General features: G+C 43.2%; 1 pseudogene; it reads right to left on the reverse strand.

The window, feature by feature from the left end:
- Nucleotides 1–1,508: 1,508 nt before the first annotated feature.
- LOC140218840 (uncharacterized) lies at nucleotides 1,509–3,013 on the reverse strand (annotated as a pseudogene).
- Between the last annotated feature and the right edge of the window lie 24,145 nt (nucleotides 3,014–27,158).

Consider the following 27,158-nt stretch of genomic DNA (forward strand, 5'->3'; position numbering starts at 1 on the left):
AGTGGCTGGGTGGGCCAGGTGCTTTGTCACAATGTTAACGCAGACTTAGTGTACCTCAAGGCGGATGTTCGACCATCGCAGGCCATAAATAAGAAGCCTTGGACAGCGTGGGCTTGCGTAAGGCACACCGGACAGGTGATCACTGCTGGTTGCTCGTGTATGGCTGGGAAAGCAAGGGTTTGCAGCCATGTTGGTGCACTACTGTGGAAAGTCGATATGGCTGTCGCCTCGGGAATGACCGGCACATCATGTACTGACCAAACAGCTCAGTGGAACAGGAGAACAAAGAGGAATGTGGAACCTGTCCTGCTTGAAGATATGGACTTTGAGCTGCAAAAACAAACTGTGGACTCCGAAAATAAGGCCCCAAAACCCACACGAAAGTTTCATCACTTCGGAAATGATGTAGAGCTGATAAACCACATTGGGAGGAAACCATTTTCAGATCTCTTCAACATTCCTGGTGAGGGCACATTTCTTCCAACATGAAATGAGTGCAGTTGTGTTAAGTGAAATGGCTTAAAATTACAGCGGCGGCTGTTTCTTAAAACCCTATATTTTTTTGCCACTGTATGGCATCAGTATGTTTTTGGCACTGACTCGCATACGTTAGGAGACTGACGGGTTATTTGTTGCCATTTATTTAACATAATGGTAATGCAGATTGTGATAGTAGGTTTTGGTGCCTTTCAAATACAGTAGATATCATGTTTGGTTATTGCACATCATTATGTATACAAGTGGTGCTAGCCGGCACAGTGCAGTGCGAATTGTGTGTAATTGCTTTATATCTTGCAGGTACTTTGCTTCATAGTACATTGAATGCGGCTGCTTGGGACCCACGTGCTACTGATCTGCCAAGCCAGCCTCGCCACTCACATACAGACTCTTTGGAACTCCCAAAAGGCTGCGACCCTTGCAAAGTCTTTTATCAAAAGTTTGTTATGCTTCCGAATGAAGGGCGGGCCTCCCTTGAATTTGCCACTAGGGAACAGGGGTGCCCGCTATGGCGCATGGCCAGGCGCCTTCGCATAAGTGCATCAAATGTGAAGCGGGTTCCTAAAAGGAAAAGCACTGATCCCTCGAAAGCTGTTTCTGCACTTTCTAATCCAAGCTTTACCGGTAACGCTGCCACAAATCGTGGGCTGAAGTACGAAGCCATTGCAAGAGTAGCATTTACGAGGAAGACTGGTTTGGCTGTAGCGCAGTCGGGTATGGTAGTGAGCAGTACACATCCTTGGCTGTCTGCAAGCCCTCATGGCATCTTTGCTGATGATGCCCTAGTTTAGATCGTGTGTCCCACAGTTTCAGAGTGCACGGTATTAATTGAAAAGGGAAAGTATGATGTTAAGCTTGTGAATGGGGAGCCTGTGCTTTGTCCAAATGGCAAAAATGGTTACTATGACCAAGTGCAGTTTAGCATGTTTTGCTGTGGCAAAAGCACCTGCTATTTTTATGTGTGGTTGGCTGAAAGTGAGGTCATTGAAGAGGCTCAAAACATTCTACTTTTTGCATCTCCTGCCTCACCTTGAGGACCTATATTATAAAAAAATCTGGCTATGTGCAAAAAGTATGACGACATTTGCGATTTGTGATGAGCAAGGGAAATTTTATTTATTCATAATGTCTGCTTCATTGGAGCCATCCAAGTATATTGAATGAATAAAAAGAACATTCAACCATCTTTTAACACCTTGGCTTCAAATCACTTCCATAAGCTTCACAGGTACGAAACCAGTGAGGTTACAAAAAATTGGCAGCGGCTTAGCTCGGCTATGCCAGGATATACGTAGCGAAAGCTAAGACAAAGCATGGTTAGCCTTGGTTAATCTTGATTGCAAGTCCAGGTTGCAAGTCCAGGCCAGTAAAGCTTTCGCTTTAAAACGGCAATAGTGAAGTTTACCCTACTCACTTCTCACAGAGTGCTTAAGGGTAAAAGTACATACGGGATATTTATGCTTTTGTCTGTTCGTTGATGAACGGGCGTTTAAGGTTACAGCGTCCTGCACAAACAAGGACAATTTTGCTGGCATACTTTCTTAACTTGATGTGCAGTACTTGCTTGAAAATTCTGTATGTCTTGATGCGGTTGATTGCCCGCTCAACATGAATTCGTAGCGAAGCGATGGGCCTAGCTGCGGTGACTTCACGTTCAGGTAGCTGATCCTTTCCTGAGAAAAAAAAAGATGAAAAGGCAGTCATGTACATGTAATTATTGCGTAGCTCTTAAGTTTATGGAGGTTGTGAAAACACTATTGTGGACACCTACCTTTTGTAAATGCAGGCCTGTTCATTTTAATCCCTTGAGCCTCAAGATAAGGGTCAAGCTTGAAACCACGGTCTGCCATTATCGCATCACCTGGAAGCAGGTACTCTTCCACTTCACATGTCTTTACAATGTATTTGTCTGACGCCCTGCCTCCGTATACATCTGACACAAACATTATAAATTCATTTGGTGCTATGACAGTAAGAAATTTCATCGTGTTTGCACCCTTGTATTGGCTGTAACTTTGGGATCTGGCCAGCAGTTCTCGTGGCCTTTGCATTAGTGCTTCAGTGCAGTCGAATATTCATGTTGTACGACTGTACTCGCTGTTTCTAAAACTCTCAGGCATGCGTGCCCGCAACCTTGAGCGGGGAAGCCACACAACAACTTCTTGCATGATCTTCACCAGGTCGTCCAGCACTCTCAAAAATGTTCTACAAACATAAGCTACAGAGACCGCGAACCGTCTTGCTAAATCTCCACAAAGGAGGCCAAGTCTAAGCCTCATGAGTGTCAATAACAGCTGGTCTTCGATGGTCAAGAGCTTGCGAATTGTCTCGAGTTTTCAGTGCTGACATAAGCTTGTGAAATGCAGCCACAGAAATGCCAGTGTAAAAAAGAATGTCATCCCTGGTCAGTGTTCGATAGGAAATTGTTCTCATGGTCATAGAAAGTCTCGTGCTGGTGTAGGAATGGTCAGCTGGTGGCAGTTCCCATTGTGTAGAGCTATCTTTCATCACCTACAAGAAAGAGGAAAGGCATGTCATGATGTAGAACACATTAACATTACAAAATATTACCTTTGTACTTTTCCTTGTCGTGATGTGCTCGGTTTTGCTTACGTGAATCTGACAAAATGATAGTTTTGTGAGAAACTTAAACACGTCATCCGGCAACTAAAATAATCTGCGTGCATACTTACGACAACTTGGTGATCTGATATTAAGCTCCCACAAACTTCATTTTCTGCAACACTACTGTCTGGAGTAGCGACGCCATAAGTGAAAGCTTGTAAACAAAGCACAGCAGCAATCATCACTGCAGTGTCACACAGGAAGTAGACATGATCATGTGGAGAGGAGAGTGCCTGTACACTCACATCTGGTTCCTTATCCAATGTACATCTGACTAGTGAATTTCCAATGTCAAGGGAAACCTGCAGAAGAAATTGGCAGCTCAGGTCCACTTGAAGCAGCATATAAAAAAGCCTAGATTGTCCTGACCACTCACATCTGGTTCATAAACTCGGCCAGAGCTGGGAAACGTATCTTCGTTGCAGTGAGCCTATGAAAGGAGAAACCATGTGAATGTGCGTACTTCTTAAACAGGCACCGTGTTCAGAAGCCTAGACTGGCTGTGTAAGCACTTACATCTTCATTCCCCAAAACATTGTTGAATGATGTGGTTGCCATGTGTACTGCAGCCTGTTGAAGTTGAGTTATCTTTAAATATGACAGTATAAGAAGGCAGAAGAATTTGCACGACTGCTTACTCTTTCATAATGTGTAAGGAATTGAACAGCACTTGTGCCAATAAGTGGTGCAGGAGGTCACTTACAGCTGGTTCACTTTCAATTGCATCAGTGAACACTGCAGGCTCACTGTTGGAAGTCTCCTGCTGAGAGAACGATAGCAACAATTGGCGTGGTTTTATCGTGTCTGGTGTGCCTGGAAGCTTAAGCTGTTGGCACGACTACTTACTTCTGTTTCCTGACATGCACAAGCGCTGTCTAGAATTGTCTCGGCACTATCTCCAACCTGGTATGGGTAGGACCCATAACAGTGAGCACATATTCTCAGTGATAGTATGTCAAGACAGTGAATGCCTACTCACATATTCTAAACTGTCCAAAAGAGCGGTCAATGTGGAAGCTTGTGCATCACAAGCGACCTGTAAAAACACATCAATAGCTTTAAGTCTGTTGCATTGACAGAACTTCCGCTGGCCTACATAGTTACGAAAATTTCACAGCGCGGGAAAGACCTAGCTGGGGCATTTCCAGTAAGTGAAGTTACTTGTAGGCAAAACATCAACTAGCTAAGTTCTTGTTCTCAAAGACAAGTTTGTTTAACAAACGAAATATGTTCCCGTATTGTGGTACGCAGCATACTTAAAAATTTCTTGTGACTAATTGGCTACATTGTTCTTATAACGACACACACCGGCTATTTTCCATAGTTCAATTCACTGGTATGTTCAGATTCTGACAAATTAGACCAAAGAAAAGCTTTACACTCTGTGAAGTAAGCTGACGTGACTCTTCATCTCGTGTGTCTCTGCTCGTTTTTCTCTGGAATGGAAATAAATCATTATCAGCCACACAGTGAGAACAATGTGTACACTTGCCTTCCGCTTAGTTGGTGTTGGCGTATTTTCGTCACGGTTCAGGCGTCTGCGCCCAAAGATAACGTGAAATATTACGAAGCTTTTTTATTATCGCAGCTAAAAATTCTTGGGTTTTATGTGCCAAAGCCATTGACAAAATTATGAAACGCACTGCAGTAGAGACGAACTTATTAATTCTGACAACCCGAAGTTCTTAGACCACCCAAGCATTAGTACAGGAGCGTTCTTGCGGTTCGCCTCCATAGAAATGTCGCCGCCTCGGCTGCGTATCGGCACCGCGACTTCGGCCTTGGCAGTTAAGCGCCTTAACCGCTAGGCTACCGCAGCAAATCTATTATCGCAGCCAAGAACGGAGGCTTCGATTCAGCAACAATTGCTGATAGATCGCCACGGACAAGCGAAGCGACGAAGATGTAAAAAGTTAACGTCTCACCAGTTAGATATCGTGTCCTCCGCACCGATAGCATGAAGCCTAGCTCAATTGTAACATTTTCACAGCACCACTATCGAGCATGAAACTGCGGCACATGTTTCCTATTCAGGTTCGGCAGAAATCGAGGGGCAGAAATAGCTACGAGCTACGGTACATGACTTCAACGCTTTTTCACTAGAGCTGTAAAAGCCCAATGCAATGTCTAATGCACTAATTACACGAAATGCGGTGCTTTAGAACGGGTCAGGTAGCGATGAACAAGTGTTCACTTACCTTTCGCTGGTAACCCAAGTTCAGCATCGGCAGTGGGTTTTGCTCCGTGCGTTTTCCATCAACGAAATGCGCAGAACGCACACATGGATTTCTGTTTGGCACGAAGTCTTTCCTGTTTATCAGAGAAGTCCACTGACGTCCCAAGTCGACGTTCGCGGGGAAGTGGTGCAACAGAAACATATCGCAACCACATTGTTCCTTCTTCACAGCGTGTTTTTCGCACAAGCTATCCGCGGTATTCTTTCGTTTTCGCTGGTTGTTGCCACAACCCACCCCTACACAGTGCTGACCGGACGACGTGTGCGCGGTGAAAGGCATTTCTGCTGTTAACGAGCGCACGCAAAAAGAAGAAAACACATTGAAACAGGCACGTGTCAACTTCTGTCGAGCACATATAACAGCCCAATGCAAGAGGGCCACTCTGGGTTACCGGAAACGGAAACGGCGGATGGAACGCAGTGCTCCTGGTTCGAGAGTATCCCCGCTCTCAACGTAAAATCGTGTATACATGCCGCAGCTTGTCGTCGGAATCCCAGTTGTTGAAAGTCGCGATTCGTTCGTAGGTCTCCAGCCAGGATTCCGGATCTTCTGTCGCTGCTCCAGGGAAGGTCGGTGGGTCCCGAGGTTGTTGTAGGATAACGGGGAACGCTGGGGCTGCCATTGGGGTTGTTTTGACCACGATCTTCTTTGTCGTTTAAGGTAGAAGTCCGTGCTCTGGGGCAGTCCTTGCAGTCTGCGGCTGGTACGCTGGTGTTGGGCGATCTTGGTTTTGTCCTCGGGCTTCGGGATTGGATCGCAGCTTTGCGGGGGCGTTCGGTACATGAACGCACTAGCACCTCCACCAGATGTCACGTGGTAGTGACGATTAAGAAGGCAGCAAAACTGTAATTAACGAAATGAGCGTTTCATTGGGCGAACTTGTGCCCTCAAAAACAGGCTACACTCAAAGAACAACGGTAGCGGCGAACGCGATCGGCGGTCGTCGAAATCTGATCAACGGGTCAAGCGCGTCGGCTTTTAAGCATCAATCGTCGAATGCTCCAGACTAATCGCTAGGACCCGCGCGCCGTCCACACAGTGCTACATTATTCGCGTCGCGCACACATACGATCAGATTGCACAAGGTTCGGTCACAGACAGTGGATGGGACCGTCGATAACATTCCAGAAACTTCCGACGCACCCAAGCGCGTCCTGCGCTGTGCGATGACATTTGTTTGCGGTGAAACGTGTCGCCCGATGAAGACAATATATATATATATATATAATGATACGCAAGGCGTAAACGATCGGTTTCTGTGTGAATACTGAAAACGTGTAACCGGAATTTTTTAGTACACTATAATTGGGATGAGACGTAAGTATAGCCACTGTATAATGATGTTATGTATCTTGGAGAGACCTCTCCTTGGCAAAAAAAGAAGCACTGAAAAAGAATATTAAGCACCAGCAGAAGCTTGCCAAAGCACGCAGTGTCGGAGGAAGGGAGCAAGTCGGAAGAAAAGAAACTGACATATTGCATGATGCTCTGCGAGCTCTACTAGAGATCAGCAGTGTGCTGAACAGCTCACGATGTGCGATGAGAACATCATTCAGCATAATCAGTGCAGTGATGATCAGTAGATAATCAAAGTTGTGCAGTATGGCGTGCGTAGCAGTGTGCGAATACCAGAAACATTCGAATAAGAAATCGAAAAGTGTCTTAAATTCGGTTTGGTCCAAATGCGAATATTTTTCGCATACCTTTTGAATATATTTACAAGCTATCAACTGCACCCAATATTATTCGAAAAGTATTCGTCTTTCGATTCGATTCGCTTATGGCACTATTTGATTTGTATTCCATTTCGTCTCAAAAATGACTATTCGTACATCCCTGCTTACCTGTGTTGTACGGAATAAAGTAGGTAAAAATGCACTTCTCGCTTTCTGCGTAATTCGACCTATAGCCGCTTCTCAAAATTTTTCTTCGACAGCGCGGATGCGCACCCTGCAGAGCACTTGCTTAACCACATATATATAGGGTTAAGCAGATGGGGTTAACCTGAAGGCCTTGCGCTTTAGTTGGTGCATTCATTGACAGCTGCTACCACGACCAGTGACTGATCTTGGCCTCCTATTTTGCGACTCTAATGAGGCGCTGCTCAATTGAGGGTTCAGTCTTCGATTAATGTTTAGCAGCTCGGTCACTGTTCCATTAATGGTTAGTTACTTGTTTTATGCTGCAGCAGTTTTGCATACATTACGCGTGTTTTATTGCTCTCATATTGAGCCGATAGTCGACGTTCCGTCGAAAAGGCCGCGCAAGGGCTACTTTCAACATAGCAAGGAACTCGGCATGCCGAAAACGACTTTTTACAGACGTTGGAAAGAAGGCGAGGAGAGTGCAGATTGTTTCAGCGCACCGAGCAACGCAGAACCATATACGTGCGTGCATGACACACCGCCTTCCTGCACATGCGACGATCTGTCCCACGGACCCTCACCCGTCTGGTCTGAAGAAAGCTGTATGTTTCGCGAGGAAGAAGAAGGTTTCGACGACACAGTTGGGATTGGATCTCCGCCGCCTCTTATCGAAGAAGAAATATTGGCCACTACATTTGCTGCATTCAGCTCAGAAACGCTATCAAACCCTGGTACGTTCAAGGCAGGAGCTGCTGCTATGGCCATTATATATGCAGTTACGCATGGCTTGACGTGGACAGCGTTGGCCTATCTGGCTGCGCTGGTGAACAGCATCACAGTAGTTGACGTGTTGCCACACAAGTACGCATTTAGAAAACTGTGGTGAACTAAGAAAAGCGGCTTAGTTACGTATTAGTACCTTTCTGATGTTTGTCAGGCTGTGTTGAGATTGGGAAATGGTAACACACTATGCACTCTCTGTGGCACCAAAGAAAATGCCGCCAATGTGCACGCTAAAGGGTCATTTGTTGTGACTTTGGGCGCAGCAAGTCAGCTTCGCCTTCTCATTGACAGGACAAAGGAAAGCCTGTAAGAAGGGTTGTTGAAGAGAAGCCAGCGAGGTGATGCCGTAACTGACATACAAGTGCTGCTTGCTTTTATGAGCTTATCAAAGCTGAGAACTTGAGTTATGATGTCTTGACTCTGACCATCAACAAAGATGGGAGCCCTGACTTCAAGTCCTCCAAGACATCAGTGTCGCCTCTACAAATTGTGGTGAATGAGCTACCACCTGCCACACGACTATAAAATCCTCTTCTGACACCACTATGGTTTGGGAGCACCCATCCAACTATACAGACATTTCTCGCACATTCTGTTGAGCAGGTAAAAAGCATGAAGCATATATCATGGAAGACTGCATAATCTGTGAACCAATGTAGAGTATTTGTGCTGTGCTGTGCTGTGGATGCACCTGCACGTGCTGCCGTTCTGGACATGACTCAGTTCAACGCTCTGCGTGGCTGCCCTCGGTGCCTTACGATGGCAACGCATATATAAGCTAAGAAATGCACTGATATCTCCAAACAGTTTTTATAACTGTGGTATTATATGGTGTAATTACGTGTTTGAGTGGTGTCCCCTGTATGCACGCTACAGTCTTTTCATTTTATTATTTTCAGTCTAGAATACTGGTGTAGATGTAGCTACACACCAGGATGCCCACTATCAAGACAGTTAAAGCTTCTCGTATCACCCTACGACTTGGGAATGAATGGCAGCTTTCAACACACAGCATGCTTTATGTGGGATCTCGGGAATATTTGGCAAATAATTTAGTTCGAAAATGTGCACTGGAAAGCCTGTTATGTGCAAAAAGCTGGCTTAACTTGACTGTGGATGAAGTGATATAGACAAGCTACATGCTTCTTAAAAGTGTGGCAAAACATGCCACATGAGTGTGCATGCAGTTACATATGTAAGGCATGTGCCATTAAGGCAAAAGTACAGCAGTATAAATACTGTGACTTTCCAGTTTTCTATGCCATGTGTTACGTTAACTGGCCACGCCTGAGAGGAAAATTTGGAAAGCCAGTGTAAAAAATAAATATACCTCAACCAAACTCATTTCTGTCGAGCTCACTGTAAATGTGCTTATAGGTTCATTAGCTCATTTTGCGCACATCATGGAATGAGGAAGCATCTGTCGTGCCTGTTACCACATCTTGCAGTTTGTCCTTGCAGGTGACAAGCTCATAATTTAATTTTTATCACAGAAAGAAAAAAAGGCAACAGTACTATTTTCTTTCTTTCTTTTTAGATTAGGTATAGACTGTTATGACCTTCTTAGAGGCAATGGTTTCTTGTTATGGTAGAAGGAAGTACTCTGAATTCTGTTAGTATTATTCTTATATCAAGGGAAACAGTTGTTAAGATGTCATGTCGCTACTTCACTGGTTTTGGTCAGAGACCACCTACGAATTTAGAAGCAAATACACTGCCTCTTCAACTCCAAAAGAAGTTGTGTGAATCTACCAGGTAATTATGTCTGCTCATTTTCATGATGTCAGAGCAAGGAATTTTTGGTATGGCATCGTGCCTTTATGAACATAGGGTAGCGAACCGTCCTGAATTCAGCGAGACACTCTATATTTGAGTAAATGTCCCGAGTTGTGACGTGATCCAGTTTCGATGATCAAATGTCCCAACTTTGCTTTTTTGTGCTTAATAATAGAATGGCACTCCCCTTCCATTGCGACTTCGTCCACTCATTGAGAGTTGGCAACCCTATGTAAACAAGTTTACAACAAGAAATGCGATGAGCTGCCAAGAGTCTTTGTGATAACGTCTTTGTGCTTTCCCACTGCACAACCGAACCTTTTATGAAGCTTCTATTCAGTAAGTTTCAGGCTGATGATGATTAGGGGTGGACAATGGAGGACCGTTCTTCTGGCCAGCAGGCGCGAGATGTAGCCTTCACTAGACTGCGTAGTGTTGGTGAGCATATGTGACAAGGCGCAGATAGTGCAAGTGGGGAGAGTAGCGAAAGAGAGCAAGAAACAGTAGCAGTTGCATTTTCATTGCTCAAACTCCTGTAACTTCGCTATTACTGCATTACTTTAAAAATATTCTTGCGGCCATGTGTTCATATTTCAGCAGCAGTGGAGATCAATTGCCACAAATGATTGAGGACTTTAACCGAGAACGTGCAAGAGTACGATTGAAGATTAGTATGCAGAAGAAATAGCTGTATTTATTAGCCTGGCAAGAAAACAAGAACTTCTACGGATGTACGTTTACCTAGATGAATTACTCGCAGGAGACCCTGACCATGAGAACGAAGCTTACAGAAGAATAAAAATGGGTGAGAGTGCTTACGGCGGGCATTACCAAATCCTAACTAGGAGCTTAGCACTGTTGTTGAAAAGGGAAGGGTACAATCATAGCATTCTACCGGTGCTAACATATGGGGCAGGAACTTGTAGGTCAACCAAGAAGCTCGAGAACAAGTTACCGACTACACAAAGAGCGATGTAACAAGAAATGTTGGGCGAAATGTTAAGAGACAGGCAGAGAGCGGTGTGGATCAGACAGCAAAGGGGATTTTCGATATTATAGCCAACATTAAGAGGAAAAGATGGAGTTGGGCAGGCCAAGTAATGCATAGTGTAGATCACCGGTGGAACACTAGAGTTACAGAATGGGTGCTAAGGGAAGGGAAGCGCTGTAAAGGATGGCAGAAAATGAGGTGATGGAATGAAATTAGGAAATTTGCAGATGCAAGTTTGAATGAGCTAGCTCAAGAATGGGGTAATTGGAGATCCTTTGTCCTGCAGTGGACAAAAAATAGGCGGATGACGATGTTCATAATGGACTAGTGCACATCAGCCACTATGTAACTCCATTTTCGAGCTTATGATGGTTGTTTAAGAGCCCTTTAAGCAAGTAGCTATTCCCTGTTCCATATTTATTATAGCGCAGGCAGCAGGAACGTAGTACTCTGTATGCAGCCTAACACCCGATATCAGGCTGAGGCTTGTGGTGCAGGGCCCATACCTGGTTTCTTTCTGGTAGGACCATTATCGTCGGGTGACTTCGATCAGTAAGTGTGTAGGTATTGAATGTAATTTTTCAGGTTTCAACCTTGTCCAGAGAGTCAGCGTCGACTATATGCGCTGTGTTCTGCTAGGAGTCACAAGGCAGGTAAGCGAGGCCTTGTTCAGTACAACTAGCTGTTCTGAATGGTAATACGTTGGTATGTATATCTCAAATTTTATTTCATGCTTCTTATAATTGCAATATTCAAGCAAGGCTTCAACTGTAGCAAGCACTTACAGAAGGTGCTTCTGTGAGGCAAGGAGTTTGATGGAGGATATGTTGAATTAATAAACAAACCAAAGCAGAATGTAGCAGGTTTATTGAAGCAACTATATAAAGCAGATGTATGGATGGTGAACACAGAACCAACATTATGAAGACAGGCAGAAAACAAATGAGTACGATGAGAGAAAACTCAAGGACAAATTGTACTTTGCAAAAAGAGTGCCATTGCTAAACAAATGTGCTCTGTGGGATAATTAAGGGATAATGTAGCATAGAATGATTAATGATGATGAGCAGTTACTTTTGTGGTAATATAGCTTGTGCTTTTATATATTATGGTTTTAATACTGTATTACCTAACTGCAGTGTACAAATTGTTCTGATCCAGTAGGGGAAGCTTCTATGGATTGTTAATGGTCATGTTCAAGTGTACACAGATTATAAAGACTGTACATCTGCTGATTTCAGTGACTTTGCTCTGTATGCTTTTCGTCTATCTCTGTTCATCTTGCTTCAATGGCTTGATGATGCCACTTAAGTGTGTATATTAATCGCTTCTTGCATAACACCATCTGCAACAACTGCAATGTAGCAGTGCAGATATGCAACAATAGCATATTGTAATGCTTAGTTATCATTTTGCAAGCAAAGAAAGAAAAACAAAAACATGGAAGGCTATAACACAGAGATTTGCTCAAATCATCAGCATGCACATGGCTAAGAACTAGGACCACGCATCTGCTGTTATTTGCACATTTGTTCATGCGTGTGCTTTAGAGGGAAGGTCAAGACCTGCTTGAGGATATGGACAGAGGAAAGGCAGTAATAAATAAAGCAACAGAGGCTGTAAGTAGCTAGTTACTGGTGGTTGATGGACTATCCTGTTTTAGTTGCATGGAACAATCGCGAGACTAGGTTTTGTAGAAATTAATTGGGTACAGCAGCGTCTTGTGCAGCAAGAAAGGTGTAACCATCACATGTTCCTGCTGCACTGGGACTTGCCTGTGCCTCAAACACAATGGTGGATCAGTTGCCAACTATTTGTGCCGGAGATACGTTCTGGGAGCTATCCTCCAAAGGCCCACAAGACCTATGGTTAATCTTTACGAGAGACTTCCTGCATGTCAGCAACTGCAACAAGAGTTAATTGTGTGCCATAAGTAACAGATAATTGAACGCACATATTAGAATGGACTAGAACTAGAGAACGCTTGCAAAGCTGTTATGCAGTGCCTAGTAGGTTACAAGACAGAAATGCCCTACTGACACAGCGGCTATGACACTCAGCTGCTGAAGAGGCAGTCAGGTTCAATCCTAGCCATGGTAACCATGTTTCACTGGCGCTGTGCTTTGGAAAAGCTAAAGTACATGCTACAGAAATTCAGGTAGCCTAAATTCTGAGCTCTCAACTACACTAACCCTTGCAGCACGTGTGCAGCTTTATGATGTTAACCACACAATTTTACGCTGAATATAAACACAGAAGTGCGGAATAGCTTTTGAGGATGAAGGCTGTAGCTTTTGTGCAGAGTAATCTTTGAAGGTACAGAATGACAGGTTACTTGGTATGGCATCATGTACAGCATAGTCAAAAGGCGGCACACATTGTACCATGCCCCAGTCTCTTCTCTCGCCATGCATTTGCCCTTTGCACTACACTGTACATGTTAAATGTATAATTGCTGTGCCTCTCTTGGTGCTGTGTGTCAGAAAATGTCTGAGGTTGCTTTAAAAGGTCTGACCTACGTATAAATCAGTAGGGTTCCCTTTAACTATTGCTGTATTATGGCACATATTAGAAGAATAGTATCAGCTGAGTAGCGTGTGTGAAGTGACTGGAAAAGCCCACCGAGAAGAGTACAAGGTTGTTTTTTTAATTTTTCGCATCCTCATGGCACGTAGCGCCGCCATTGTTTGAAAAGATGATCATCACAGTACACTGTGTGCAATCTGTATGCTTACTTAAAATATGTACAAAATGTCAAGAGGTGTCTGCAAAACATGAGGAGGAAGCATTGCTTTGCTCTTGGCGCTTCATGCCACGTAAAGTGCGTACAGATTATTTTAAATGTGTTGATAAGGAAGTGCTGCCTGATTCGCTGAAAAGTTTCCTATAGTTGACGCACCAAATACAATAATAAAGAGCTGTGCTCACCAGTGTGCACATCTCCACAAATCAGACCAAAACCAATGTAATTGAAGAACTTTTTTTGACATTTTCAGGAACTTGAGTGCTTTAAGCATATATTACTCTCAGCCAGACGTGCCATGTTTAAGATGATTTCATTCTTGGGGTTTAATTTTACTGTATTGCAGAGACATCTTTGTCACTTGAAATGATCTATATAATTAATCGTTGCGCCATTTTTATGTATGCAGGCAGCCCATCACCTGTGAGAGAAGTTAACAACCGCTTGTTAAGCATTCAACCTCCTCACTACATCACACGTCTACCCCGTCGCATCGATGACAGGGCTCATTGGAAGGCTTCAGAATGGAAGCACTGGCTTCTTTCCTATGCCCTGCCATGCCTTGATGGCCTCATCCCCCATGAGCACTGGAGTCACCTCGTAAAGCGGTCGGAGGCTATACATATTCTGCTTAGAGAAGAGATATCTACTCAGCTGATAGGGGAGACCATGCAGGTAAAGTACTGCATAAATGTAGGGTTAAGCGTCCACGTCATAGCTCACTATAATCGCTCGTAATATTTGTCCAGAAATTATGTGTTAGGAGTGGCAATGTCAGTATTGGTTGTATGTGGATTTATCAGTGAGATTCAATAACTGATAACTAGAAATAGCTGAAGTATTCAGGTTAAACAAAAAACAAGGCTCACATCCGTAAACATACGTTCTTTTCACTCGTACTGCAAATGCTGTTGAAGAGTACTTACAATGTGGAATTTTTGGCAACAAATGCACATACGAGTGAACCTGTTACCCAAGATAACATTATAGACAAAACTCTGAAGTTCATTCTTTAAGGCAGCTGGCTTTGCTCACCTTTGTTTTGGATACTGTTTATTGCACACTGAAATGTATGTTCTACACCTCCACACTGCAATTTGTAAAATCATGTAAGCCCCCTCTCCTAAATGTTATTATTGTGAAAAGCTAGTCTTCTTAGACAGTTAATGATAAAGGATTAGTGACACAGTGTGAGAAACATGGACTGAAAGTGCAGCCTTGTCCTTGCACAGATTAGAGCTTATGTGCTCTTATGGGCCTGTATTTCTTTACTCTGCAGTTACTTATGCATCCTTAATAAATTGCATTATTTGGCCTACCAAATGTGAAAGTCTCTTGGTGTAAAATGGGTTATGTGTGCTCAACTTGGGTGCATGGCGATTTAGTTTTGTCTGGGCAAAATTTCAAATAAGCAGGTTATAATAAAGAGTGATGAAACAAAAATGTGAGGCGTAACTTTAAGAGACAGGAAAACAGCGTGTAGAATAAAGAGCTAGCAGGGGTAGCCAATATTTTAGTTTACATTCAGAGGAAAAAATGGAGCTGGACAAAGTATTAATGTAGGGCAGATCTAGTTACAGGATGGGTGTCAAGGGAATGGAAGCGCAATTGAGGACGGCGGAGTATTACGTGTGGTGTGATGACATCACGAAATTCGCATGCACAACTTGGTAATTGGAGATCACTGGGGGAGGCCTCCATCCTGCAGTAAACATAAAAACAGGCCGCTGCTGCTGCTGACAATAAGCAAGATTTAAAATGGTTCGAAAATGAAAATAGTGAACCAAAATTAAAGATAAATGTTCGTGCTCTACAACCTTATTTAATGTGATGCCGTGCAATGCAGTACGAGTGTATTGAGAGGTGCACAAGATTGAATACCTGCCATGCTCTACTAGCTTTCTTTGGCTATTCTACCAAGTTTGCGCTTTGTGTGTTTCTACCTGGCTGTGTACATGGCCTTGACGCATGCCCAAGAGTGAATAATATATAAAATTCCATGTCTGATGAATAGTTTCGAACCTAGTTCCCCCAACGCAGAAGTCTGATGCTCTAAACTTTAAGGCTCGGATGCGTACCCTTAAGAACCCCTTAAGAATTTCCGTTGTGTAAGCCAGATAGAACTGAAGGGACGCATTCTTTACCAAAATTAGCTGCACTTCGCTTATCACATAGTGGTGAACTTATACAAGGTCAACCATGTTGTATCTTGTAATTCAACATGTTTTAATGCCGAATAAAACTTCTGCTTGCTCTGCAAGATCCGCCATTGTGGCTGAGGGACGCATTCAACACTGAAATCTGCAGTGTGTGTCATTGTCATAATATAGCCCTTTCCCTTGCTTGCTCTTGAAAGCTTCGCTTCCCAATTTCCGTAATGTGTGGAATGTGCATAACTTTTTCCTTGGATGTGTTTATTGTAGCTGCGCTGGAAAAAAACTGTGCCTTCCCCTTGAGGTCATAAAAAAGAAAGTGTTGCCTGCATAACTGTAAAGGAGTAATAGCATGAGCGAAAGCTCAACAACATTCTCAAATGGCACACCTTGTGGTAACAATTTTACATGGACATGTTCCTAGAGAACAGGGGCTTCCATTTCAGAAGCCACAAGACTTCCCGATGACTGTTTTTCCAACCATACAGAATTCTTGTTGCATGCAAGGATTTTCACCATTTTGTGAGCCAAGCACATATATTAGAAAGTTTGAAACGTTCTTATGTGCACTCACATTTAATTTAACTGGTGTCAGTGCACCTAAAGGTCTGTGGTGTCAGATTTTGTTATACGTTTCATTGCGTTTCATTTCAGAGGGCACGGCAGCTTTTCTGAGAACATTACTAACCGTGCGTGGCTTGTGTTGCAGGTGCTTTTTCTTCGCATGGTCTCAAGTGCGGGGTTTCTAACCATACGAAGCATGTCCCGCCGCATCTTGCACCGCCCAACGCATCGCAAGCTGCCAAGTTTCTGCAAGATTATCAAGTTATCGATTGCATCGGCGAATTCAACGCTGGATGGTCCAGTGGATCCGTGACGTCACGGCCTTCAGCTATAAAGGCAGCTGCTTCACCCGAGACCTTCAGAGGACACGGCAGCTTTTCTGAGAACATGCCTAACCATGCGGGGCTTGTGTTGCAGGTCAGTCTTTTTAATCCCTATTCCAATGTACGTACAAGCTGTTATGGTCTTTTTGTGCTGCCGTGCCCCCAACGGTGTTTTCATATGATTGCTGATTGCTGGCTTACTATACTTATCGCTTTGTGTGGAGATGTGAAGGAAAATCCTGGTCCTGAAGGTCAAGAAATGCTGAATGCCATCTTTACTGCTCTGAAGGAACTTAGAGAATCCGTGAAAAAGCGTGATGACAAACTGTCGGAAATGAATTCTCAGCTGTGAAGGCTGCACGAAGTGCTACGAATGTCAAAAGCGAATGAACAGAAAATATCTGCCCCGGAGAAATTGGTGAAGCATTTAGAAAAGGTTTTGGCTGCTCAGGATAAAAAGCTTAACGATTACGAAGACAGAGCACGTCGAAATAACTTGGTGGTGTTTGGAATTCCTGAAAAGCCTGACGAAACTAGCGACATGCTCGAGGACATGGTGGTCCGGCAGGTTTGTCATGACAGACTGGGATTGTAGTCAAATCATTGGAGCGCATACATAGGATCGGCAGGTTACGGAATAACAAACCCAGGCCCATAATTTTTCGTTTGTACAACTTCAGAGAAAAAGATTCTATCATGAAAGTTTGCATTAAACTAAAAGATACAGGGGTATCGATATCACATGATTACTCCCAAAGAACCCTTGCTATCAGAAAAAAGCTTCGGCAGTCTATCGGCAACGATAGAAAGGCTGGGGACAGGGTGAGACTAGTGTATGATAAGCTGTTCGTAAACAACGAAGCTTACACGTGAGATGAAGGCAAAAATTGTAGAATGCTCTTGCGCAGGGCCAATAGTCCCGCGCAGAAAGTCCGAAATGCCAATTCTGGAAACAGGAATGAAGACTGACGTAATATCGACACCCTAAACGCCGTAAAGAAACTTTTTCGGCTTCTTTGCCTGAACGCACAAAGCTTACGCAACAAATATGAACAACTAGAACGAGTGCTCCTGTTGTATGATCCTCATGTTGCGGTAATTACCGAGACCTGGCTGCGACCAGAAATAACGAACGACTGTGTTTTTCCGCCAACATATAACTGCTATCGCAAGGACCGTCTGACACGCGGCGGAGGCGTGGTTGTTCTAGTAAAAAAAAATTGATATCTTTGCTTTTGCCTGCTGTTAGCATGGAGCATGAAAGAGTTTTTTGTAAGGTGACGTTGTCGGGTAACCAAGTTGTCGTCGGGGGCGTTTACAGGCCACTCGGGACTCATCCGGATTTCTTATTAGAGTTGTATGATTACCTAGACAGTTATCAAAATCGAAATATTATTGCCGGGGACTTCAACTTACCTCATATTGACTGGTATTCAATGTCATGTGGCTCAATGGACACTAAAAGTTCTGAAACCTTGCTAGATATATTACTAGCGCACCTTACCCAAACTGTTTACCTGCCTACAAGAATTACAGATTCAGCGACTTCAATTCTCGATCTTGTATAATGCTCGGCTAGCATCTCTGACTATAAAGCTGAAGTGAACCAAGAGATATCTGACCACAAAATAGTGTACTTCACATGCGCGCGTCCTACTCGATCACAGTTACGTACTCCCAAGTATATCGCTGTAAAAACTATGATTCTGGTGACGACCTTCAAATTGTGCATTGTTTGGAGGAAGCACTTGTACAGCTTGATACTGACGATGACGTGAATTCTTTGTGGAACAAGTTCAAGTACTCGTGCCACTTTTGTATCAGAAAATTCATTCCAGATAAAACAAAAAAGATCGGCAGAAAGAATCCTTGGATAAACAGAGACATCATTCATCTCAAACGTAGAATAAAATGATACCGAAAATCTAAAGATTACGACAGGACAATTGTTGGCACGATGGCAAATGACTTGGCTCTAAAACTGAGAGGCAAGGGAACATTATTTTACGGAAATACTTGGTCAATTTGCCTCTCAGAACTCCCCAAAATTTTGGCAATTCCTATCTAACAAAGATTCCCCACTTTCGTGGGAAATATGCAATGGTGAAGTTACAATTACAGATGCAAAGAAAATAGCTGAAGCGTTTAATGCGTTTTTCCAAAGTGTTCATTCCACTTCGAGCACTAGTGCTGTCGAGAGGCAGATAATTGACAGCCCAGACGTGATCAGTGTAACTATTGAGGATGTCACTGAGCTTCTTCTACGGTTAGACGCAAAGAAAGCTACAGGGCCAGATAACATTCCTCCTGCTTTTCTTAAAAAATATTCGGAAGTATTAGCTCGATTCTTGGTCATTACTTTTACTAAATCTTTAGCCTGTGGTACTGTTCCCGACGATTGGCGTTTGGCACGAGTAATACCAGCTTTTAAGAAAGGTCTCCGATCTTCTGTAAGCAAATACAGACCAATATCACTCACCTGTTGCTGCTGCAAAACTTTAGAACACATCATAGTCACTTACCTGAATAATTTTTTGGAGAGAAATAATATACTCACGGCTACTCAGCGTGGTTTTAGACAAGGTTACTCCACAACCACACAGTTAGTAGTCACTGTCCATGAGCTCGCTTCCGTGCTTGATGGGGGCGGTCATGTTGACGCTATTTTCTCAGATTATTCTAAGGCTTTCGACACAGTCCCTCATTCGAAACTAATATATAAAATGAAACTTCTCGGAATACCCCTACAGATCATAAACTGGGTAAATTCATACCTGACTGGTCGTAAGCAGTATGTGGAAATAAATTGATTATGCTCCCGGTTTTGGGGGGTAACTTCAGGTGTACCTCAGGGATCGGTGCTGGGTCCAGTACTGTTCAGTATTTATATTAATGACCTAGTTAAAATTGTGGAATCACCTGTTCGTGTCTAATTGTTTGCAGATGATTGTATTATATTTAGCAACATTCGAACGGTCTCTGATCAGCTTTTTCTGGAAGAAACCTTGGATAGGTTGGCAGAATGGTGCAATGAATGAGATATGTTTATTAGCTATGACCAAACACTGAATATGTGTGTTACAAATAAGTTAAGAAAGCTAGAATACTTGTACGAAATAAAGGATAATAAGATTAGGAAAGTACAAAGCTGCAAATATTTGGGGATAACTTTAACTTCACGTCTATCCTGGGTGCCTCACATAGACAATATAACCTGTGCAGCCCGAAAAAGATTAGGATTTCTAAAGTTTAAATTAGGTGACTCCACATCTTCATTAAGATTAAAAGCCTATAAAACGTATGTTAAGCCTCTCTTAGAATATTCGAGTATCGTTTGGGATCCTCACACAATGGTAGGTATTGAAAAACTTGAAAGAATTCAAAGGTTAGCCGCGCCCTTCATTTATAAGCGCTTGAAACGACGTGATTCCCCAACGAGTATGCTGGAAGCCGCTAACTTGGAACCACTAACTTATCGAAGAAAAACTTCCCGATTAAATTTCTCTCGCCAACTTTAGTACGGGAAACTAGGAATACAACCGCGTGACTATATTATTAAGGACCCATCTCGAATTTCCCGCCACAAACACAGCCAGTATTTAAAATCGATCTTTGCACGAACAAACCTTTTCAAAAACTCATTTTTTCCGAAAACAATCAATGACTGGAATGCCCTACCTGGAAATTCCCACTGGTTACAGCCACCCACTTGATGAATCTTGTTGACTGTAACCCTTGTATATATTTGTATGTTTGCTTTTTTTTTGTATTTGCTCACGTAGCCCCCTCCTGCTTGGACAGATGTCCGCAGTATTGTGAAAATAAATAAATAAATAAATAAATAAATAAATAAATAAATAAATAAATAAATAAATAAATAAATAAATAAACGTAGCTCTAGGGGACTATTAAGTTGGGCATCTCAAACATTCTTTTATTCTTGCCATGCTCTTGCTGTTGTGTTCTTTTTGCTCTAAAGGATGAAGTTAATTTTTCCTGTTTGTGGGACATCTTTTCCCATGTTTTGTTGTGGGCTATGCTCATACCTAAAATTAACAAGCACTCTTACTTTTTCTGCAATTACATCATTATGCAGTTTTTCTGGAGCACCTCGCCACGCAACATCTAGGAAATGTAAAAGGCATAATTTAGCATTTTGGTAGTAGTGTTTAAGAGACACTAAAGAAAATCTATAAATTGTGGGGTTTAACGTGCCGAAACCCCGATCTGATAACGAGGCATGCCTGGGGGACCCGAATAAGTTCGGCCAGCTGGTGTTCCTTAATGTGCACCTAAATGTAAGTGCACGGGTGTTCTTGTATGTCGCCCCCATTGAAATGCGGCAGCCGGGGCTGGGATTCGATCCCTCGACTTCATTCTTAGCAACCCGATACCGTAGCCACTAAGCAACCACGGGGTGTGTTAGCAAATAATCCTTATACAATAACACGACAAGCCACTCTTACCATTGGGTGAACCTTGGTAATCCAGCATGACGCAAAAGGAAAGACGTGGCAACGCACACCTTCAAGTTCTAACTCTAGCTTGCCATGATGTCAATTATTTTCAGCGTCTGCTCAGGCCTAGTTGATTGGGCTACATTGTATTACAACCGAGGCAAAGACTGAAATTTGCATGTTTCAAGAACTTTTACTGTGATACAACGGACAATAGGAAACCCTTCGAGATCTGTGACATCACTCTGATGTTCAGGTGCTCTAGGTTCAACGCGAAAAAAAAAAGCGTTTGGCCTTTATTTTTGTTTTGTTTCATCAACTTGCCAGTGCGCAATTAACGAAAATAATTTTGAAAGCGTGCCTTGTCAGTCTACACTGATTTTGTGTTGATCATTAGTGTCCATTTAACGTCATCACGTTTCGTATATCAAACGTGTAGCTCCATCTGATGCAAACAATGTTAAAATGGTAAAGCAATGTGCTAGAAGAGGTAAGGAAAGTGAAAGTAGTGACAGAGAAAAAGCATGATGATTACACACTACTAAAGCATTTGTGATAAGTAGCATATATTTATGAATGCTTTATTTTTGCAGGCGATGTTGTCCTTAGAATGCCTCAAAGTAGGTATCTGCACAACAGTGAGTGTGTCAGCTCAGACATAGGGACACAATTGCACGTTTTGTAATAATAACTTTTGCATTTACACATTTTTTCACTTGAAAAAAAAGCAAGGCTGACGACACTGCTCAATACTCTTGTGCTGAGGTCTCTGCTGAGCCATTAGTGCTACACTTTTCGTGCCGTGGCACAGGACCTTGTTGCTTAAGGGGAAGTGGAGAGGAGGTGCAACGAAAATCCTAGGACACCTAAGCACTTGTTACAAGTTCCGAACACAAAATGATTAATGTCGGAACTTGTAACAAGCGCAGTCGTTCGAGCTTCGTGCTGCGAGCAATGATTTCTTTAGTTTTTCTGCGGGTTATTATTATTGAGTGTTGCAATTAAGTTGGTGCGGGTTATTATTTTTAATTTTCTACGTTAGCATGCTGGCTGTAGACCGGAATCATTTGGAGGATATTGCTGAGAAATGAAGTGCATTTATTTATTTATTCATTATTTGCGATGTACCTGGCGGAAGCGACAAGAGACCGAGGCAGTAGCAGAGGCCACCGAAGCTGGCAGGTGCGCGCAGCAGCTAAGCCCAGTGGGGTTGAGAGAGAGAGAGAGAGATAAAAACTGTGTGCGAGCTTACAAAGCCGTAATCCTCGCACAGCACCTGGCACGCTAACACGGCAGCAGGTAACCGTTTCACCTCCTCGTGATGTCACGTTGCAGCCAGTGGCAATTTAGGTGATGTTCGCTGCTACAGACGCTGTTTCTTTTCGCACATTGGGTCATTTGATGCTTTCGCATCAAAAATGACACCATAGTAATGACTTTCCTGGTCCCTTAAATAAATTTTATTTTAAATGCTCGCTAAGGTGCTGCCTTTGGGAGATGCCTGTAATTCCACTCAAAATATAAGCTCAAGTGCGCCCAATGTGATTAGACCCTCAAGCTTTTTGTACCTCACGAAAATTAACTGTTCTGATTGCTCCATTTTATTCTTTTCACAGCGCTTTCTGTGAATGTTTGCAGCGCGCTGTGAGGCACTGTGTGGTGTGACAGCAGGGACGTTTAATGTGTACCAGCTCTACCACCTGGCAGAGAGTGTTCGACATTTGGGGCCGCTGTGGGCCTATTCTGCCTTTTCATTAGAGAGTGGGAATTGCGTCTTGTAAAGTCGGTGACTGCTGCTCACGGCCTGCCCCATTATATTGTCGAGCGCGTGGTTGTGGGACAATATTTAGAGCACTTCATCTCCACTGGAAATGTCTCGGAAGAGGACAGAGCAGTTTTGTGATCGCTTCCTTGGGCATCCACATATGCAGAATGCAGTTGAAGTAGGTGGTGTAACGTTTCTTGGCCTGAACAAGCATGCTACAATCAGTGCTTCCAAAATGCAAGCACTCAATGACACTGGCTATGATGGCAGTAGCATTGAGTGCTATGAGAGGCTTGTATTTAAGAAACAGATGTACCACAGCACACTCTACAAAAGGCCAAATAAAAGCGAAAGCACATTTGTGCAAACATCAGAACCCTTCTTCCGCATAAAAAGAATGGTTCGAGTGTTGTTGAGGGCAGGTCACACTTGCTTCTGTGCCGAGAAGTCTTTTTCCTGGAGGACCATCGCTTTCCGCAGCACATCCGGCCATGTTTCCTGCCAGGAAAGGCTTCACCAAAAGTTTTGAGACCATCAGACATATTGAAAAGCTGTGTGTACCTAGAATTCAGCAACACTCGCAAAGCATTTTTGGGCCCTATGACTAACATGATTGAGAGAGACTGAAGAATAGTGACGCGCCAGACATACTACTGTTTTCTGGATTATTGAACTGCATTCTGAATACGCGTGTGCAATTTTATTTTTTAATGAAATTTCATGGGACACGGAAAAGAAAAAAAAATGATTTCACTTGCATTAGTAAATTACCCTTATACAATTCCAAAAATGCCAACCTTACTGCAAGAGGCTTGGTAAGTGGAAAAAGGGAAAATGAGTAGCGCCGCCGCCTTGAAGTTCTCACACCAGCTCGGTGTGATGTCATAGATTTGTACGGCGTCTGCTAGGGCCTAGTTAATTATTTATGGGTAAAAATGAACTACATTCTGTTCTAAAGGAGCCAGACTGGATATGGCAAGTTTCAGGAACTTTCACTGAGCCAACTTGGCCTAAATCTAACAGAATGCCATGAAATTAAAAACAACTGAACTCTAAGCTTCATTTTCTCTTCTAGTAATCACAACATTTAAGAAGATAGAGGGCTCAAAAAATACTGTATTATTCTAAATTGTTCATGTTTCTCTTTAGTGTCCCTTTAACACTCCAAAGTTTTCGAATGCTCAAGTTGGCTGTTTCTTCTCTGTTCATTATCATCAAATGACTGAGCTCTCATGAAGACTTCAGCTTTTGGTAGAGCTTGTCGTGGTCAAAGCTTATGGACACCTGTACCGCTCCTGTAGTGGTGAAATAAGTCAGAGTAAACAATGCGAGTGTTGTTCCCTGTAATGTCCAGCTGAGAATATCTTTGACCTCAACGAGCGGGTAATTTATGTGCCTTTCATTGCTGCTCTTCACATCCCAGTAATGATCAGCTTTGAGCAGTGGCCCAACTCCCAATGCCAAAGCAAAGTTAATCTCATACGTAGTCAGCAAGTTGGAGCCCCTGCTTTTCTATGAGGCTGGCTGTAGAGTCATGTGGTGGCAGCAGGAAGTCATTGCAGAGCACACAAACTTAGCTTTGACATGCACTCTGGCGTCGTACAGGTTATGCAGCCACAATTTTACTCACTGACTCTCTCTTGGCGATTAGCTTGTAGGTGCCTAAATTGTAAATAGTGAAAGCTTGCATTCCCTTTTAGGAAAGTTAGCAAAACAGTTCAGCACGAAGGTCATTCTGCTGCAATAGCCGAACAGAAGGGCTATTTACTTTGCCCTTCTGCCCAAGCTTACGCAGCTTGAGGCAACATGTGGTTTGCTCCCCATATTTCTGCCACTTGAAACAGTTATTGCGTGGTTGACTCGGGAGGTGCAACATCATTATCTGAAGGAAGCCGCACCAGTTGCTTGTTTCGGTCGCAGATGCCTGTCATACGTTAGGTCGAGTACTTGGAGCACTCAAGCCATTTTTCCTGCAGTCCCGCTGCTTTGTTCTTGAGCACTTGTGGCAGTGCTGGTTACTCTGTAATGCTTTCTTTTTCTTTTTCAACAGAAAGAGGAGTCTCATAGTTAAGAGCCAGAGCCCTCGCTGCTGTGCGACAGGTGCATGGGGTTTCATAAGTATCTACTCTTTAGCACTGACGCAGTACTTTAGCCCTTTTTGCATGAAATTCTCCAAAACCACGATGCTTGTGTTGGACACCTGTGCTTAGTGTTCAGTGGTGTGCTAGTTCGACTTTCCCTGCTTTCTAGTATTGCCTGGAAAAATGTCAAAACTTGAGAAGGTCATCTGCGTTCCAGATGTAGTTATCTTTCTGAAGTACCGAAGGTAGAGCTCGCTTGGTATCTCCTTGTGAAGCCATAGTAGCATGTCGTAAGTGCTTGGCGACAGTACCAGTGGTTCTAGCCTTCAGGCTCCCGCTTTAGTTATTGTAAGGCGTCCTTTCTCTCTTGATGCTACAGAAGCTGTGCACTGGGTGCATGCCAATAAACCACAATGTGTGCCTTTCAATTATTACATCTTTTCTGAATTTCTCATTGAGAGTCTGCACCCCGATGCTTTAGCTTGTCTCTGAAACACAGCTCTTTTATGGCAGCGTAGCTCTTTTTGTGAAGCAGCTCATCAGTTGTTAGAATTCGGATACTCAAAATAGGACACTGGTGGGAACATTAAGTTCAAACCGATTCCATACATTGCCACCAGCGGTCTGCATTAAATTCAGCATTTTGTAGCTTTGGGTAGTTTGATAGCTACAGGTGGTCGTTGAACTGCTGCAATCATTGGAGGAGTAGTAAAAAGCTGTCTATGATGGTCTGCAATATTTCCTGTCGCGGATGATGTTCCTTCGTTTTTATTCTAAATGGTTAATTTTGGAGTGCTCATGTAATTTTTGATATTGTGTTTCAGATCCTTTCTTTAGAAGTCACGCAACAAGCTTGCAGAGTTTTGAGCTCTTGAACGTATATTTTAGTTTTGACTGTCATTAACTGTCTCAGGCTTTTCTGATTTCTTGGAACATGTAAATGTTCAAGCTCCAAAGGACTGGCAGTTTCTTGAAGCAGCTTAGCGACTTAGGTGACGATCCTGCTGATGACTTGGCGCTGGCCAGCCTGTTTCTTGTAGAGTATTTTCGTGGCGTGCGAGTGTCAGCGGCAGAAGTGTCTTGAATTTCGGCACAAATGATTGTATGAACAACAGCGTGTAGTTGGGAACTAACGAATGAGCGTGTCACATAAAAGGCGATTTCTTTCCATGTGAAAACTTACTAAAGCAGTGAGATCCGCATGCACATGGGTTACAAAAAATGGTGACATAATGTGTGCGGCTCACTTTGAACAGAGATACGACAGTTTCATTTATTTCGTGCCATGTTCAGTCCTAGTCCGCCAGTTCGGGTGAACCGTTTCACACATATTCTGCTTTCAGTCGCCACCACGGGTTGGTGGCGCTCTACTTGGAAAGAACGTTCAACTGTACTCCATGTCAGCAATTATTTGCAGCAATGGAGAAGCTACAGGGTTCCTCAGTCAATAAGAAGGCTGAATCCCCTTCAAGATGTGTTCATCTATGCCGCGTTACCTGCTTAGCATCTGCTTGCCATCCTTTCGATACATCCTCCACTGTTAGTGGAGTGATGCAACAAATTTTTTTGTGTAGTAACTGTAGTGTACTTTCCCATGAATGCCACAGCAGGGCTTCACTTCATCAACACGCTTTCTGAGCACTTCAGTACAACTTCCTTAGCCAGTTTTATTAAGATCGAATGCCCTGATAAATGTTCACACATGCCACACCATCTGCTCGGCATCTAGTTGTCGTTTGTTCGCCGCCGTCAACACGTACTTACCATACTAGAGCGGAGTAGCAAATTAATGATCCAGTTAACAATTAGGCCTTCGTAGCATTCTGCATCGTCAACGCATCACCAACTCTAATGCTGTTGCAGCATCTGCTAAATTGAAATCGAACCACGTTTACTCCTTTGCACCGCCTCTGTAGGCCTAGCAGCGTCAAAACAAACACCTGATCTCAATAAGGATGACAAAATATACCCAATGCGTTGTCCTCAGCATGAAATGAGACCAAGGGATGATGGATCTTATAATTTATTTGTTGCAGTCAGGGTGCAGAGCCAGCAACAAGCTCGAATTAGGATGAAAGTGGGCAGTCTGGTTCGCATTTGTCTTTGATTGTGTAATCGAGGTTAGGGTGGCTATCAATGTTACCAGAAATAGCTGGCACAGTAATTCGACGTGCATGTGTAAAGGGCTCTAATATCATGCATATCGTTGTAATGTATCGTGTATCAAACACAAATAAGTCTAATACCGCTAGTTATCACACAGTTAAGCCTGCGCAAAGATATTGCCTGCATCCACT

This window comes from Dermacentor andersoni, chromosome 6, assembly GCF_023375885.2.
Source record: "Dermacentor andersoni chromosome 6, qqDerAnde1_hic_scaffold, whole genome shotgun sequence".
NCBI lineage: Eukaryota > Metazoa > Arthropoda > Arachnida > Ixodida > Ixodidae > Dermacentor > Dermacentor andersoni.